The sequence below is a fragment of the Gorilla gorilla genome, chromosome 14 (genome assembly GCF_029281585.2).
Source record: "Gorilla gorilla gorilla isolate KB3781 chromosome 14, NHGRI_mGorGor1-v2.1_pri, whole genome shotgun sequence".
Classification (NCBI taxonomy): Eukaryota; Metazoa; Chordata; class Mammalia; order Primates; family Hominidae; genus Gorilla; species Gorilla gorilla.
The window spans coordinates 95,876,987-95,884,971 of record NC_073238.2 but is presented as its reverse complement, the minus strand read 5'-3'; the positions used below and the strand labels follow the sequence as shown (position 1 = coordinate 95,884,971).

Sequence of the window (7,985 nt, the reverse complement as noted above, 5' to 3'; positions counted from 1 at the left end):
ACTACCAAGCCTGTGAAGGGGAATCTTGCCTCTTCAAGTCACACAGTCTCCCCATAAACTACCTTCATAGAATAGCATCTCCTAAGAATTCCACCTTAGTTCAGTACACTTTCATTTCCAATCTTTTGATTACCTAGTAGCCAATTCTCAGATTAGTGATTTTATTCCTATTCTTATTGTGTCACCATTCATTATATACATGTGGAAACAATTTTTATGGAATGCTTCAAGAAATACCTCAGGTTTATTTCATCTAAATAATTTTTTATTGGTGGGAAGGTGCTTCCTTACAAGCTGTAGTAAACAAATAGCATTTTTATATAAATAAAATGATTTAAATACTGCATAAATATTTATCTAAAAAATAAATGATAAAGCATAATATTTGTACCACAATACTCACTATAATAAAAAGTAAATCATTGAAAAACATAATACAAATGAATAATTTCAAGTAAATAATTGAAAACCATAACGCATGCACTATAATTATTATACCAACATATCTCTTATATTTGTACCAAAATAGAGCAACTATAAACACAGTTGATATTATGAAACAGAATATTTTGTGTTTGTTTACATCCAGTGTAGTTAATAACACCATCACACTGTTCTGTAATATTTTTGTTAGTCCCCCCATTAATTAGAAATTAATTCACATCTTCATGAATGATATGAAGGATAAACCTCCTTAGTTAATGTCAAACAACATTAGAATCTCAAGTTTCTCCTAGTGTTGCACCTATCTAACATGTACTTAAGAAAGGAAGAATCTGAGTCAGCATTAACCTATTCATTAATACCTAAGCATTAATTTAATTAATTAATTAATTTATTTTTGAGATGGAGTTTCATTCTTGTTGCCCAGGCTGGAGTGCAACGGCGTGATCTTGGCTCACCACAACCTCCACCTCCCGGGTTCAATTGATTCTCCTGACTCAGCCTCCCGAGTAGCTGGGATTACAGGCATGCACCACCATGCCCGCTAATTTTGTATTTTTAGTAGAGGCGGGGTTTCTCCATGTTGGTCAGGCTGGTCTCGAACTCCCAATCTCAGGTGATCCACCTGCCTTGGCCTCCCAAAGTGCTGGGATTACAGGCGTGAGCCATTGTGCCTGGCCTGCTCCTAAGCATTTATTTTTAACCAAGTGTTCCATACTTGGTGAAGGCAACATAGGGCTGATTATATCATAAAACTTGCTAAATGAGCTAATATTTTTCTTTTAGAGAAAAAGTTGTGAATTTTTTCCTCTAAAAGATTCAATAAAATCTAGATTCAATAAAAAGTTAAATTTGAATATGTATTAAAAATAATTAAAATACATTATAGTAGAATAGGAAATAACACAAGTAAAGAGAATATGAACTTTACTAAGCAGCTTGAAAGACCTTAAGTCACATTTTTTGGACATCAAGTCAAGGTTAACCATGTCTTTTAAAAAAATGATATATAATTATCATACATATTTTGGGGGTGCATGGGGTATTTTGATACCTGTATACAATGTGTAATAATCAAATCAGAGTAATTTCGATATGAATTTCCTCATGCATCTTTTCTTTGCATTGGGAATATTACAATTCTTCTCTTCTAACTATTTTGAAACATACAATAAATTAACAATTGTTAATTATAATTTTCTCACTGTACTATCAAATGCTAGAACTTATTCATTCTATCTAACGGTATTTTTGTACCCCTTAACCAAACCTCTATTGATGCCTTCATTAATGGCAGGATATTATCAGGCCTCTAATGTTTATCCATTCTTTCAGCCATTCATGCATTTATTTAGGGAAAAAATATTATGTAGCAGGTAAACTACTGTTTAGTTAGGAATCTAATAGTAATATCATAGTATAGTAAAAGTTATGAGAGATAAATGTATAGCGCAATGTTCTGCTAAGGGCTGGCGCACTTAATTCAGATGGAGGTTCAGCAAAGCCAAGTCTTGGGCTAAGTCATAAACAAAAAAATAGGAACTAGCCCTGGCAGGAGAGGTGGTAAGACAAGATATGAAATTGCAAACAGAGGAAAAAGGTCAAGAGGCAGAAGTGAGAAGGAATATGATAGATCCAGGGAACTAACAATTATTTTGGCATGCCTTAAGAGCAGTGTACGTATGATTAAGAAGATGCTAGTACTTTTATTTCTAAAGAAGACATTTGAATCATTTCCTACATATTTTTGAAATGAATAGAAATATTTAATCTGTAACCTAATTTGCATTTTGCATATATGACTTTGGTAACAGCATGAAGCTTTTGTTGGAGTACAAGTCAAGCACAGAGCTTTAAGCATCAGTCGATACTTCCTGAAAAGCAAATCTTTTTCAAGGATGCTTAGCTCTGGTTATTTTAAGGCAGGCCACCAGTGCTTTGTGCTCTGCCTTGCCTAGGTAATTTTACTTCAGAAGATTCATTCTCATTGTCAGAAATTGTATCTTGATTCTAGCCCTTTGCCCAATTCCCAACTTTTCCCTGACTTTGTCACTCAGGATGACTGTTTGGATAATCAGTTTGTTTTCTCTTAATGACAAAATATGCAGGGATCTTAGAAAACAATAGCCTTAATTAGTCACAGCTAATTTTTGGAAATCATAATCCTAGAACAATAAATCCCTTCTTAAAATGTCTAAGCCTATTTGTAGATAGTGATTCACTTGTCTTTGTCAGACCAAAATGTTTAAATTCTCTTAAAAATACAAAACAATTGGAAGTATTCAATTACGATGTGTTCATGTTACTTTGATACACCAACTTTCTTTTTCTTCCCCGTTTTAAAAAATTACTTAACTTCTTTAAATGAATATTAAAGGTGAGCCATGGGCTAGTCAAAATGATAATATACTTACTGTTATTATGTCTCATTTAATCTTTACAGCCGACTTGTAGATGGATAATAATATCTAATGGAGGAAGGAATCAAGGCTCCAAAAGAACAAGTGACTTTAATAATGCTCAGCTATTAAATTACAGAGCCAAGAACCAAACTCAGTTCTCTTTGATGACAAAGGCAATTTCACTTCTATTACTATTACACGTCTCTTACTGTTTCTCTAAGAACTCTACAGCAAAGCTTGTCTTGAAGATAGAAATTTAGATTTCTTCATTTGACTGAATTATTTTTTCTTCTTACTCTAAGAATACCTAATTATTTCTTTTCTAAATCTAATCTAAAAAATGAGAAAGACATTCTAGAAACTATAATTATATTAAATTCTTGGCAGTAACTTTCAAGAGCCATGTTTCTGAGAAGTCTAGATATTAGTTTAATTTATAGTCTGACCTTCGTGGGTTAAAACATAATGCTTTTTTCTACTTACTTCAGCTATGCTTTGCTGAGTATTCAATTCCTTTTCTTTAATAATGTACCAGAAATGTTCCTGTCTCTCCAAATGCACTTCCCACCCTTTCCCCACACTGATCTCTTCCCTAGGGAGTTGACCTGTATGGAATAAATAGAGATATCTCTTAACCTCTGGCTTCCAGTCTGACTGGCTAATGCGAAGCCAGGCAGGAGATCAGAGGAGGAGAATTAGGTCAGCACATTTATTTTCCAGCTCACCTGTGACTGAAGGTCACAGGTCCTCTTATTATGGTTTGGCCATATGACTCTCCTTTGAGATCCAGTAACCATTCTCTCCTTCAGGTTTAAGGAAGCTGCAGTCCTGCTGTTGTTAACTCTGGCTACTGCACTATCCTGTGTCTTTTTTGATGACCTATCCACACCCTTGTTAATAGCCCATTTATTTAATTCTCCTGAAATCATACTAAATTGCATATAACATCAATTTTCTTTTAGGCTCCTGAGTGATAAAATGACATGGCAGAAGATCTTACAACTTTCTGACTAGTTGCGTATATTAAAATATTCTCTGTTATTCAGTTTCACTCCAAATCTGTTTTGTTTTGTTTTGTTTTTGTCATGTTAGGTAGGAAAGAGAGAAAAGAAATGTGAAAGATACTCTTCTGAGGGAATATCATTAATTACTCTTGGTTCACTATGTTTCCTGATTTCACAGCAATCGGCTGCTATGAATGGCATCTAAACACTGGCACTCTGGTGGTGCAAAAGTGTAAGTATTTCGGGGGTCCTGTGGTGAGATGGAGGAGTTTGCTAAGGAAGGACATTTTGCCTGATTACACCTCTGACAAGCTGTAGAAAGTGGTCACTCCAAACCCTCTTGTTTCTGAGATTGTCTGCCCCAGAAAAGTCCTCAATTTCTAAAATGTTTGGTTGATGCTGCTCCTACCCTGATTCTTCATTCGATTTGCAAGATGTGTGTGAGGAGAGAAACACTCAAACCCTCTGTTGGTGGTTCATGGTCACTGATTCCTTCTCTTGCCTCAGTCTTTTGTTGATAAAGACTATAGGAATGGGTACTCGCTAGTTAAGAAGAATTTAATATTTAATAAATCCCAGCAAGGTATCTTTCCACAATACTTGTAAGTTTTTGTTTCTGACTATGAGATATTTAAAATCACTTTGTTGTCTTTATTTTTAACTTTTATTTAAGTTCAGTTGTTCAAACACAGGTTTGTTACGTAGGTAAACTTGTGTCATGGGGGTTTGTTGTACAGATTATTTCATTACCCAGGTTTAAGCCTAGTACCCATTCGTTATTTTTCTGGTCCTCTCCCTCCTCCCACCCTCCCGCCTCTGAAAGGCACCAGTGTGTGTTGTTCCCCTCTATGTGTCCATGTGTTCTCATCACTGAGCTCCTCCTCCTAAGTGAGAACATATAAGACTCATAATGAAAACAAAGTGACTTTGTTTTGCTGCAGTATGGACTTAAGAGGCAAGAACCCATTACTCCATCTCTGCATGATCCAATCAGATCACACCTCATCATATCTTCCTATCTTCCCAATAAATATCCTCTGCCTATCCAACCTGCCCCCCAGACCCCAGCGCAGGGAGATAGGTTTTTCCTCCTATTTCCTTGCCAGTTGACTTGCAATAAAACCTTTCTTTTCTCAAACGCCAGTGCCATTGTATTGACCTCTGTGTGTGGCGCAGCAGCGAGCCCGTTGTTTGCTCAGTAACATCCACCTTATACAGTTACATCTACAAAAAATGAATATGTCATTTATTGCAGTCTCTCAAGAGGTATGTGTTAAAGACATATATGCTTCTTTCCAAAAATTAGGTATGTAAAAATGGCATGTGATAGCCCTTTGAGTGTGAAGATAAATCACTTGAAAGGGTAAGAACACTTATAAAAACATTAGTAGTGTAATCTCAGTGACAGATGTATGAGGGCTTATTATACTTCCCTCTTTAACATATAGTTGCATTTGTTTATAACAAATGGTATTATAAGTGTTAAAAGTTCACAACAAATATGTATTTCATTACAAATTATGGAACTGAAAGCCACATTAATAGTCTGTTTCCCACTGCACTTAGAACAATATATAAACTTCTTAACTGACCTAGCTGCCAAAGTCCAACGGTCACAATATCCTACCACTATACTGGTAATTCTTTCTGATTATTGACAAACCAATTGATTTCTACCTAAGGTGATTTGACCTGCTTGGGATCCCTTGTCTCAAATGCTCTTCTGCTCACTCCTTACATGGCTGGCCATTTGTCACCTTTCAGCTCTCATTTTTAAGTAGCAGCTTTTCAGAGTGGCTTTCTGTGACCAATGTGTCCAAGAGAAGCTCCCACCACTCAAATGATTTCATTTCAGAGCATCATTTTGCTTTGTTTATAATCCTCATCTTGGCTATTAATACCACCTTGCCAGATCTTCAAATGTATTAACCGCCCCTGCTGTTGTATTCAACTTTGTATCCTTACAGTGCCTGGTAAGTAGAAAGTGCTCAAAATGCTTGATGGGTGATGAAATCTAGTTTGAATAAATTGGAATGAAAAAACCTGGCTCTTTGCTTTCAAATAAACAGTAGGGTGGTGGACTCATTATTAAATTCCACTGTAAGATTATTTTCACCATCAAGTGCTAGTGAAATGTTCTCTAAGCTTTGTCATTTTAATGTTGAGAAAGTCTTATGCCTTTGAAATGTTTTGTATTTAGTTAGATCCAGTATAGTTGTTAATAAACCAATCACTGCTGTTTCATAATGTCTTTATTAATTCCATTAATTAAAAGTTAATTCACATCTTCAGGAAGCAAACACAAACAAAAGAATTCCCAACAGAACGTTCAATTGCAGTGTTAGCAAATACCAAAGAAATCAATCAAGACAGCAGTTTACTCAAAGCTTCATTTATAAAGGTATAATCAACCACATTTCTTAATCCCTTTGTCAGGAAGAATAAATGTTCAATTTGTTTTCTAACCACTTGCTTAAGTACCAAACACCTGTACTGAGTAGATACAGCATTAATCATTCTACCACCCATCTATGTCCTCTCTCAGTTTCTTTGTTTATCTTGCCATTATAGTTCTCAGCTTACTTTCTTAAGACTTTTTCTATGACATAAGAAAGTCTGCACTTGATGCAAAGTACTTTATATAACCCTACTGAAACTGATGAGATCGCATTCTTTTTCCTTAAGGAAGTGTTCAAACTCAGTTTTATGTGTATTGGATGCTTACATAATTAGGAATAATTTGGTTAATCTTCTACTAGTAAAAGAATGTGTTTAATTATTGGAAAATCTCACATCACACTCAAATTTACGTGAATTTCTTCTAGAAGTAAAAGCAAGAATTCAATAGAGAAAATTATGAGAGACTGAGGCCTATGACCTTGAAATATAGGAGAAAAACAATCAGCTACAAAGCAGAAAACAAACGAGCTATAAAAAACAATGAGGAAAACAGTGAAATATAGCATGTAAACAGAAAGAGCACAATGGAAGGTGAGAGTGAAAAACAAAATGAAATGAGTTGGGAGCACAAAATGTGGTATGAGAGAAGGGGAGAGGAGAAGAGAGACTATTTCAATGAAAAGATAATGCAGGGGATTGGAAACAAAAAAATGTGTTATTAAATGTATCTGATCACAACCAAAAAGCAGAATTTGGAGAAGAGAAAAAGTAGAGAAAGGAGATAGAAGCAAAAAAAAAAAAAAAAAAAAAAAAAAAGGCAATAAAAAGAAAAAAATCTGAGGAAAACCAGGAAATTAAGCAAAGTATAAAGAGAGACTGAAAAAATGGGGAAACTGTCTTAAAGAATGGCTTAGTCATTAAATAGAGCCATTTTATGCTCTAAGATAAATAGTCAATTCCTTTCTGACTACAGAGATATGATTTGGCTGTTTCCCCATCCAAATCTTTCATCTTGAATTGTAATCCCCATAATGCCTACATGTCTAGGGAGAGACTTGATGGGAGGTGATTGGATCATAGGGTTGGTTTTTCCCATGCTCTCCTCATGATAGTGAGTTCTCCTGAGATCTGATGGTTTTATAAGTGTCTGGCACTTCCCCTCTTTGCACTTCTCTCTCTTGCTGCCATGTGAAGAAGGTCATTGCTTCACCTTGTACCATGATTGTAAGTTTCCTGAGGCCTCTCCAGCCATGTGGAACTGTGAGTCAATTAAACTTTTCTTTATTAATTACCCGGCCTTGGGTATTTCTTTATAGCACTGTGAAAACAGACTAACACATACAGAAATAAGGGGAATCAGCTCCCCACCGTCTGGTAAGTGAGGAGCGCCTCTGCCCGGCTGCCAAACTGCGAAGTGCGGAGCGTCTCTGCCCGGCTGCCCACTGTCTGGGAGGTGAGGAGCACCTCTGCCCAGCCGCTGTGCAACCTTCTAAGTGTGAAGAGACAGCCTTGTGTGTGATCTTTTCTGTCTTCCCCAAGTTTGCATTTTCGACATTAAAGTTTACTTTTTAGTTAAAAGTTAAAAAAAAAAAAGAAATACGGGGATCATAATCAGAAATTCATAAAGGAGACTCACAAGCAATAAAATTAATGGGATATCCGGTGGAAAGGATATGCTTCCAACTACAGCCAATTGATGCCATGTAGAAACGGGGTCCTATGTTTCAGTTCTTCT

The 7,985-nt window shown here is 35.8% G+C and overlaps 1 long non-coding RNA gene across 2 annotated transcripts; it reads left to right on the top strand.

Moving 5' to 3' along the window:
* Positions 1-3,967: 3,967 nt before the first annotated feature.
* LOC129526500 (uncharacterized) lies at positions 3,968-6,827 on the top strand. 2 transcript variants are annotated; one of them, XR_008671158.1, is made up of 3 exons: positions 3,968-4,082; positions 4,995-5,116; positions 6,676-6,827. It is a non-coding gene; the product is annotated as an uncharacterized lncRNA (long non-coding RNA). The 2 variants fall into 2 exon arrangements; XR_010130685.1 differs by lacking the exon at positions 6,676-6,827 and adding an exon at positions 6,143-6,221.
* Positions 6,828-7,985: the final 1,158 nt, after the last annotated feature.